Below are 11,064 nucleotides of genomic sequence, written 5' to 3'. Positions count from 1 at the left end.
TTTTAATTTTTTTGTCCAAAAAAATAAATTGTTATTTTTTTAGGTGCTTGTTGATAGTTCTAGATGTAAAAAATAATAATATTTTGATTTATTTTTAATTAAAAATAATTTTTAAAAAGACTATCACATTATTAAACAAGCATTCAGTTCCTTACCTCAAAATTCAAAAAAAAAAAACAAGTGAAAAATTAGAAGAAAGGTAATTTAGAAACTCATTTCCCTAAACAGGGTTTTTTAAAACTTCATTTACTAAAATCAAATGAATTTTTGCCACAGTTATTAATCTTGTTCCATTCAGGCGGTTGATCCGGGAACTAGCCTTGGGATTGGGTGAGCATCCACATTCTTACTTACTGCCATGGCTCATTAGCTATAACAGCTACAAGATAGAAGTTTTTGCAGAGCATCCTTGTTCTTTTGTGCTTGTGAACATAGCACTCTTCAATCTGTAGCCGGAGACGAAAGGAATTTGCAGGAAAAGGAAGGAGGGCTTCACATTAGCTTACCAGATAATCACAAACACAACATTATTTCTCCTTTTCCTCTCTCTTGGATGTTTGTTTCTAGTTTCATTGTTGATTTTATTTCTCACCACTGCTTTTATGAGTGCATCTTCATTATTATACAAGGTTCCAAAAGAAGGAAAGAGGGTGTTGGAGCGAGTTCCTCGGCCTAATGCCCCTTTTTATTTTTATTTTTATTTATATGGGTATAAGTATCAGTTTGCACGCATCACGACTAATTCTACGATCCATTAAACATTTTACAAGTCCAATAAACATGAAAAGTACTGCAAGGATGACAGACGTGCACAATAAAACTTGAACCCGAATGCATAAAAAAGAAACAAGTTCCTCCTACTAATGGGTTAACACCTCAAGTGCCCTAATGCCCCTCTTTGATCTACCATGTAGTGGTCTTGAAACTTTTTTCTTGTTTTTTTTTATTTACCTCTCATACTTAAAGTGCACGGAAATTAAATATTTTTTTATTTAATTAATAATTAATTTATTTAAAAAAAGTAAATTGTTCTTGATAAAATTGGCAATAACAAATAAGTAAGTGGGAATAAAATTGGCAATAACAAATAAATAAGAGGGAAAAGACAAAAACCTCTGGGGTTTTTTTTTCCAAGAATAAACCTTTCATTTTACTTTATTTTTAAAAAATAATAGGAAAAGAATATGCTTCTTAGCTAGTTTTAAAAAATCTAACTTAGAGGATAATTAGATTATTTTACTGTGCTAAAACAAATTAAAAATAATTGTATAGAAAGGCAAAAATATAATTATAATATTATAGTGAATAATAAATTGTGTTTGTATATAGGGAAAATGCCTTCAATTTTAGCTGCCTAGACTAGCAGGGAGAATCGAGCGAACTTTCATTTGGTGGGCACAGCTCGGGGAAGAAAAATACTGAAACTTTCCATTAATTAATATTAATATAAAAAAGTTAAATTATATGAAAAAATACTGTTAATTACTGCAGTATTAACAGCAATGGAGGGTTATGTGGCTTATTAACTACCAATTAACAACAAAGCTAATTTATATGGGAAAAATACAGGGAATAGCATATCATAGCTATTCTCACAAAATAGAATACCGTGAATTGCTATCTCTATGATACTTCTGGTCAATGGAGCAAATTTTCAGATTGAACGAAGCTGGCTTGGAGTCTGATGCATGAATGGCTGGACTGCTGAACGGGAGAGGGATGGGACACTTATAACGTGGAAGACGGACTTGACATTTCCAAGTTCTTGCTGGACCTTATGTTTAAAGGATGGACTTCTGTTCTCGAACAGAAATGGATCAACTTTAGAAATTTCGAAGTTCTTGTTGGACATTGTGTCTAGGAATGGACTTTGCTTCCCCACAAGAGGAATTCTTTAGTAGGATTTTTTTTCTTCTAAACTATATAAGAATTTGATTTAGTCAGGTTGGTAAATTTAAAAATAATCTAAATAACTGATAAAATTATATAAATAACTGATAAAATTATAATTTGATTAAAAAAATCAAGATAATAATTTAATATTATCCGATTTCACTCAGGTTTACCTGTCAAATTCGTTATCCAGGTCATGAGACTCTGATAACCTAATAAAAAATAAATAATTTTTTTTATTAACTCGATTTTCAATCAACACAAAGTTTTAGGATGAGATTGAAAACAAAATTTAACTAAAAAATGAGTTGAGTCAACTCGAGTTAATCGGTAAAACCTAGGTTATGAGACTAAGATAACTTAATTGAAAATAAATCAAAACAAATTATAAAACCCAATTTCTAATTAATTCAATATTGAAGAATGAAATTAAAAAATGATGCAAAAAGCCACCTTATTCAACCCGAGTCAACCGTTCAAACTCGTGATTCAGGTTATAATACCAGGATAACCTCATAAAATGAAAACCAAAAAAATTATAAGGTCTAATTTCCAATTAATTTAATATTAAAAGATAATATTAAAAAAAATCAACTAAAAAATAATAATAAAAAACCACAGGTAACTGGCCCAAACCACGACCCAGGTCATTAGAATGTGATGACCTCATAGAAAGAAAATAAAAAGTAAATTATGAAACTTAAATTCTAATCAATCCAATGTTGAAGGATTAAATTGATAATAAAATAAATAAATAATCTAATTTAACTTGTCAAACCTGGATCAAGAGACTAAGATAAATGGATAGAAAAAAAATAAAACAAATATAAAGTTTAATACTTAACAACCCAATATTAAAGGATGAAATTGAAAAAAAAAATATTCAATAAAAAAAAAGAACATAAAAAACTTGAGTCAATCTTCCTAACTAATACAACTTGCGACTCGGGTCATGAGATCATGATAACTTCATAAAAAGCAAATGAAAAGACAATTATGAAGCTTAATTTCTAATCAACTCAATGTTGAAGGATGAAGTTGATGAAAATACAATTAAAACAATAGATAAACAAAATAACCCAAGTAAATATGAGTAACATGTAAAACTTGTGATCCGAGTTATAAAATTAAGATAACTTCATTATAAAAAATCAAAATAAATTATAAAGTTCAATACCTAGTAAATTCAATGTTAGAGAATGAAATTTAAAAAAAAACTAAGCTTGAAATTAAAAAAATAAAAATAAAAATCTAAAATTTTGAGAAACAAATTAAAAAAATCTTCACATTTCACTGTTTATTGCTACATTTAAATACCAAGACTTTTTAACATAAGACTTTTTAACATATGTTAATTGTGGACTTTGAATTTTTATTTTTATGAATACATTAGTTTGACAAAAAGGTGTGTCTCTAGAATCTTTTGAAAAACAATAATAATCGTGGTTGATACTAAGTTGTCTTAAAGATAACTTTTATTATTGAACTAAAAAAGAAAAACTTTGGAAAATTCTTTCGTAGTTTCCTCATTATTGATTATTGATTATTTTTAAATTTTAAATTTTTATTACTTAATATTTAGTAAATAACTATAGTTGAAAATTCTAGAAAAATACTAAAACTTGATAAAGCATTAGACCTTACATTATAATATTTATATTTCGATATTATAAAACTAAAATTTCATCTTTTACCAAAATCACTATTATATTAAAATATTTTTGAATTATTTCCTAAGGAGTTTTTTTTTTTGTAATATTTAGTAGAGTTTATCAAAAGCTATAATTGTTTTTCATCTATATAAGTCAAAAATAATATAAGACTTCAATAAAGATCCCTTACAAAATAATAACTATGTTTAAATATTATGTTTTTAAATACTAAATACTTAATTCGGGCTTTTGTCAAACTAAATACTAGATATTTTGCTTCTCAACAAAACATTTTTTATACAAGCTTTTTTGACATATTTTTACTGTTTAAAAAATTCCAAGTGAAAATTAAAAGATTTATGCATATATTTAATTAAATAAATTAAGAATTTAGTGTGTTAATAAATAAAAACTTGTATCATGTCCATCATTCTAATTTATATATAAATTAGATGACACATCACCGATGGGCTATATATTTTTTCCTTTTACAAAACTTTTGTACATGTAGGTTTTTTTTATGCATTTTTATATTTATAAAAATTTAAAGTATAAATTAAAAAGTTTATGCATACATATAATCAAATAAATTAAGAACTATGTATGATAATAAATTAAAAAAAAGTATTAACAATAACTAAAAATCAAATAAAAAAAAATAAAATGTGTTAATAAATAAAATATTTACTTAGTTGTGTTTACTGAATTTATTTATTAAAATTAATTTTTATATTCAATTAAATAATATTAAACATATAAACACAAATTAAATTGATTAAATAAAATAAAAAAATATTATATAAGGCAGCACATATCAGAAATATTAGTTGAAAATAAATATTTATATTTTTTAAAATAAAATTCTTGTCTACAAAAATATTAAAAAAATATTGATGAATCAGAATAATTTTTTAAAAAAATTAAATATGCTAACCACCATAAAAAAATCTCTATAAAAAAAGTTTAAATAAGAAAAAAAATCATCAAAAAAAGATTTAATCAAAACATAGAATTTTCAATTACTTTAATATAAAAAAGGAGGGAATGTTATTAGCTCCAATCATTGAAATCATTTTTGGACAATTGAGGTTGTACATGGCCTCAAATTAAACAACACCAGAACCTTTTATTTTGAATTGGATTAAATGTTGGATGCTTTGTGTCAATATATATATATATATATATATATATATATATATATATAAAAGACACTAGTAAAAAAAAGTAATATTAAAAAGAAAAAGTAATTCTTCATTTCTTTTCGCTTAACTTATTAAATTTATAATTTAAATTATGAATTTATTTAGATTTAATATTTTTTAAAAATTTATATTTAACATTTTTTTTAAAAAAAAAAGGACCAAAAGGATCTAAACTTATAGTCTCATGACCCATAGTGCTAGTGAGTCTTTACGGCCTGAGCTAATTTTTATTTTTATTTTTTAAAAGGATTTACCCTTATTTTTTTGAAAAAAAAGTTAGTAGGTAATATGTTGTCTGTAAGTCTAGATTCTTGTCGTATAGCAGTGCCTGAAAAATCGGGGCAACTTCTTTTTTTGCCTAAAAAACTTAATTTCTAAGCTATTTAAACTGAAAAACACCTCATCAACACCCACAAATTATTTTGTCAACTTCAAATACAAAAAATAATTTAAAAATCTGAATTCAAACTAGTTTAGTTTTTGCTTTCTCAACTCAAATATAATTTTTCATGTAACATTGAAACTATAAACTATTATGAAGTCTCTCAGCTCATGAAACATTTGAATATCAAAAAAACTTATTTTGGTATTAAGAATTTCTCTCTCATCATCAAAATCTAACAACCCTCTTTTTTTTTAACCAAGAACTAAAAAATAGCACAAAAAAAATTATGTATGAAAAATAATTTTAAAAAAATTAAAAGGACTTAAATGGTATATATTTTATTATTTTTAAAGATTAAGTATCTAAATGGATTTTTCATTGAATTTTTGGCACGCCACCTATTTCAATTCATAATTTTGTAAGTTTTTTATTTTTTTATTTTAAATTAATTTTTTTATGTTTTAAATTATTTTAATGCAATGAAATCAAAAATAAATTTTAAAAAATATTTTAAAAATCAACGTTACTATTGTAAGCAACACTCGGATGTACCATGGTTACAAGTCTTCATCAGTAAATAATCGAATTAATTTGAAGACACAGGAGTCGTCATTTCTCTTCCTGTGGAATCGAACCTCCTAGCGTATTGGTTGGTTCCATGAATAGAATTGAATTAAGTCGTCGTATGGGACAATCTACCAAATTTATTTCTTCTGATTCTGCATTCTTCAGTGTTGAATGTCAAACAATCTATGCCGTTGTTTTGCTATAGAAGGCTCTCACTCCAACTTCAGAGTTAACAACAAAAAATTATCGACGGGAGCATCATCATGGCTTCATCATCGTATGGGCCTTTGTCATTCGTGTGCTTTTTGACACTGTTGTTTTTTTTAATAAACACTTCAACTTCTGTGCAACCACTCTGTCATGGCGTTGAGAGATCTGCCTTGTTGCACTTCATGCAAAGCTTTTCCATCAGCAACAACGCTTCCATTAGTTCTTACGGTTATCCAAAGACTGCATCATGGAAGATCAGAGGAGAAAGCAGTGATTGTTGCTTATGGGATGGCGTCGAGTGTGATGAGGACACCGGCTATGTTATTGGCCTTGACCTCGGAGGTAGTTCTCTCCATGGTTCTATCAACTCCACAAGCAGCCTTTTTCAACTTGTTCACCTTCGAAGGCTTAACCTGGGGGGTAATGACTTCAATTATTCTCAAGTTCCATCTCGAATTGCCCTTCTCTCAGGTCTAACATACCTCAACCTTTCCGATTCTATGTTCTACGGCGAAATTCCCTTAGAAATCACAGAATTGTCTCACTTGACTACTCTTGATCTTGGTCGAAATGTTGACTCGTCAGCAAGAAACTTGTTAGAACTCGGAAGCTTCAACTTGAGAAGGCTAGCTCAAAACTTCACCGGGCTTGAGCAACTTGACCTCAGCTCGGTTAACATTTCTTCTACCGTGCCTGATGCCCTCGCAAATTTGTCTTCATTGACATTTCTCAATCTCGAGGACTGCAATTTACAGGGTCTAGTTCCATCATCCCTCGGTGATCTCACCAAACTAGGCTATCTAAATCTTGGACACAACAATTTTTCAGGTCAGGTTCCTCCTTCGTTGGCAAACCTAACCCAACTTGAAGTGTTATCTTTGTCTCAAAACAGTTTCATCTCCCCAGGTTTGTCTTGGCTAGGAAACCTAAACAAAATTAGAGCTTTACATCTTTCAGACATCAATTTAGTTGGTGAAATCCCTTTATCTCTTAGGAACATGACCCGACTTAGTCAATTACATCTCTCCAATAATCGATTAACAGGGAAAATTCCATTATGGATCTCGAACCTTACCCAGCTCACACTGTTGCATCTTAGACACAATGAGTTGCAAGGTCCAATTCCAGAGTCTATGTCCAAACTTGTGAATCTAGAAGAGCTCAAATTGGAGTACAACCACTTGAGTGGCACTATAGAATTCAGCATGTTTGCTAGTCTCAAACACCTAACAATGCTCCAAATACGCCGTAACAATTTGACCGTGCTCACTAATATCAGTGATAACACTACACTTCCAAAGTTTAAGTATTTGGCATTAGGTGACTGCAACTTAAGTGAGTTTCCAGATTTCCTCAGGAGCCAAGATGAGTTGATCTACTTGCATCTAGGTCGCAACAGGATTCAAGGCCAAATACCGAAATGGCTAGGGGACATAGGTCACAAAACTCTCTCGATTTTGATTCTCCGAAACAATCAAACAATCTTTTCATTGGCTTTGAGCAATCATGGGAGCTTTCTCTTTTGACGAAGCTACAGTGGCTAGAACTCGATTCTAACAAGCTTGAAGGTCAACTCCCGATTCCACCACCTTCCCTCATCGGTTATAGTATTTCAAATAACTCTCTGACAGGAGAAATTTCACCATCTCTGTGTAATTTGCGATCTCTTGGTTTCCTTGATTTGTCTTACAACAAATTGAGTGGCATGTTTCCAAACTGTTTAGGCGACTTCAGTGATTCGCTGCTTGTATTGAATCTATCAAACAATTTCTTCCATGGAAGAATTCCACAAGCGTTCAGAGATGAAAGCAAATTGAGAATGATTGATCTAAGTCACAATCAACTGGAGGGTCAGCTGCCAAGATCATTAACAAATTGCAGGATGATGGAGATTTTGGATTTGAGTTACAATAGAATGAGCGACAAATTCCCATTTTGGTTGGCGAACCTTCCTGAGCTGCAGGTACTCATTTTGCGATCTAACCAATTCTTTGGATCAATAAAAAGCCCTGGTGCCATGTTAGAGTTTCGCAAGTTGCAAATCATTGACCTCTCCTACAACAATTTTACGGGTATCTTGCCATCAGAGTTCTTTCAGACCCTGAGAAGTATGAGATTCTCTGATCTAAAGGAGTTCACATATATGCAGACAATCCATACTTTCCAGTTGCCCGTTTATTCCAGGGATTTTACTTACAGATACGAAATTAACTTGGCAAACAAAGGCGTGTATATGAAATATTGGCAGATCCCAAATGTGATTGCCGCCGTTGACCTCTCAAGCAATGCATTCCAAGGAGATATTCCACAATCCATTGGGACACTTGAGAAGATTAATGCGCTTAGCCTTTCAAATAACCATCTCTCAGGTGACATCCCGTCAGTGCTGGGGAACCTCGGAAATCTTGAATCATTAGACCTTTCACAAAACATGCTCTCTGGAGAGATCCCTCAGCATTTGACTCAGCTCACATTCCTTGCATACTTCAATGTCTCTCATAATCAATTGGAGGGTCCTATACCACAAGGAAAACAATTTAATACTTTCGATAAAAGTTCATACGAAGGTAACTCAGGATTGTACATGGAACATTTGCCAAAGAAATCCGAATGTTCTGAATCTCCACAGCATCCAAACTTGCCAAAACATCAAGGCTTCAATAATATTCTTCCAAAAGATATTGAATGGATAGCAGTTGTGATCGGATATGGAAGTGGACTTGTGGTAGGAGTGGTTTTTGGATTGAGAGTTTCCGCAAGAATACCTGAATGGTTTGTGAAGACGTTTGGAAGGACGCAAGGCAACCGAAGGAGAAGAGAGGTTAGGGGCATGCGCCGTTGATTGGTTTTTCTTGGTTCTTTTTCCCTCTCCCTTTCCTTTCATTTGGTGAAGGAATATATTTAAAAGGATTTAGCTTGTTCATTAAGAATTTAGCTTCGCTTTTCCTTTTTTGAAACTCCATTTAAAAGGAAAGCTGTCTGGAACTTCAGTTTTTATATTATAGAATTTACATTCCTCTATGTATACACTCGTTGTTAGAGCATAGACACTTTTCCTACGTACTCGACAAGGAAGGTCCGGTGTATGCCTATAGAGATATGCTTGCAATCGCAGTTGTGAGATCAAGAAAAAAACATATCAGTTTACAGAAACAAAAATGTACGGTTCCATCAAGGGGTCTTGAGTCGAACCTTTCCTTAATACAAATAATATAATTGAGAAAATGCATTATGTTTTCTACGTATCTTCTTTTCTTCCCCTCTACCCGATAGGATGATGATTCAGTGTTTACCTTGATATAATTCGAAGTCTGTCAAGAGAGCCGAGACTAGTTCTGAAAGAATGAAATATGTTAACTGCCGCACTTTCCCTGCAAAACTGACTTGCTTAGTAAATAATGCTGAGGAAGGTGGTGGTGCGTACTAGTTGCATGGTGACATGCGCATCAACCAGTAAAGAAACCCTAGGCGAGCTAATCCACTGTCTATGCCACAAAATATCCATGGGGTCCATTGACCTCGCTTGATCAGGAAGAAATACTATGTATTTTGTAAGGTTTCATTCACTTGATTTTGCTGAAAAAATGTGAGACCCCATCATAATAAAGATTAATATAATTTCCAAATACGACGCCATTGATGTGAAATAAACATTGAAATAATAAGATAAAATAATAATAGTAATAGTAATAGTAATTCTTATATAGTTATGATGTTGTGAGTACTGTATCACGCTCAACGGATAATTAATGATGTTGTGGGCATAGATGTTGCCATTAACGGCAACAAGAGGCAATCTGCTAGTGGTCATGACGACGAATCCATGACTAAAATGATGACAGATCTTGAAGTTATTATTTGGAAAACTTGCTAATGAGATGGATTCCACAAGCTTGAATTGAAACAGGTAGTCCAACCTAATGATGAAGCTGCTGTGCAAACCAAACCTAAGTGGTGACTCCGCGTCATACTTTCTAAATATTCTAAATAAAATAATATAAATTATATTTTAATATTTTATTTAATAATTTAAGTTTTTAAATTAAATTACTTTTTTAATATATTATCAAAACTTCGATAATTAAACAAGTTATAAGAATCTCACTATTTCAATTTATTTAATTAAAATTAAATATAAAATAGTATGAATATATAAATTTCAAACATACAAAGTTTTCACTTAAAAAAATATTAAAAAAATAATATAAATTTTTATCATTTAAATTTTTAATTAAAAAATATTAAAAAATAATATTTAAAATTTTATAAGGTAATATAAGCATGTGTAAATTTTAAAAATAATTTTTTTATTTAAAATAAATATTAAAAATAATATAAATTATATTTTAATTCTTATCATTTAAATCATTGAGTAAAATTAGTTTTCAGAACAATTACTCTCTATTTGTGTTTGTGTGTGTGTGTGTGTGTGTCTATACTCTTTTTTTTTTTCAGACAATGTTAATGCCTAAGATCAGCTGTCAGAGCAGATGATTCAGGTATCTAATTCTCTGAAAGCTACTTATTCCACCGTTACTGTTTCTTTATGAGCATTACGTAAGAATTGAGCATATGAATGAATGCTATGCAGCAAAATGAAATTCTCCAAGAGTAGTTAAGCTTAGAATGGCCATTGGTAATAATGAATCATCGCCATAATTGGCTTTCTTATCCTTTTCCGAAAGGATTTACAGGTCCAGAATTCGTTACACTGTTTGATGAGCATGGACACATGGTCAACTGTGAATAGTTTGGGAAACTTGCCATACAATGTGGCCATAAATATATTTTAAAAGAATATGAATAAAATTTGATATAAAAACAAAATTATATTATAAAAAATGAAATTAAAAATTAATGTTATTTAAGAAAAGAATAAGAAAAACTCAAAAATAATAATTAAAAAATAGAATCATATTTGATATAAAAATTAAATGTTAATGAATAAAATTTAAAATATTAATTTGATAAATAATTTAAGATCAAATACATTATAATAAATATAATACAGATCTAATTTAACTTAATAAACAAATAATTAGACTTCTTTGTTTCTTTTTTTAATGACTACCATGTTTTTCTAAAAAAAAAAGAGTAAAAAAAAAATATATGGTTAGAGTTTCACCATCAAGCCTATGATAACATGCATCTTTCC

At 30.0% G+C, this 11,064-nt stretch overlaps 1 pseudogene; it reads left to right on the top strand.

Annotated features, from left to right (window-relative positions):
* The first annotated feature begins 5,962 nt into the window (after positions 1-5,962).
* LOC105119787 (receptor-like protein 12) lies at positions 5,963-8,794 on the top strand (annotated as a pseudogene).
* Positions 8,795-11,064: the final 2,270 nt, after the last annotated feature.

This window comes from Populus euphratica, unplaced genomic scaffold (assembly GCF_000495115.2).
Source record: "Populus euphratica unplaced genomic scaffold, PopEup_1.0 scaffold3566.1, whole genome shotgun sequence".
NCBI classification, from domain to species: domain Eukaryota; kingdom Viridiplantae; phylum Streptophyta; class Magnoliopsida; order Malpighiales; family Salicaceae; genus Populus; species Populus euphratica.
The sequence above is the reverse complement of the archived record's forward strand: the minus strand, read 5'-3'. Positions and strand labels throughout refer to the sequence as shown.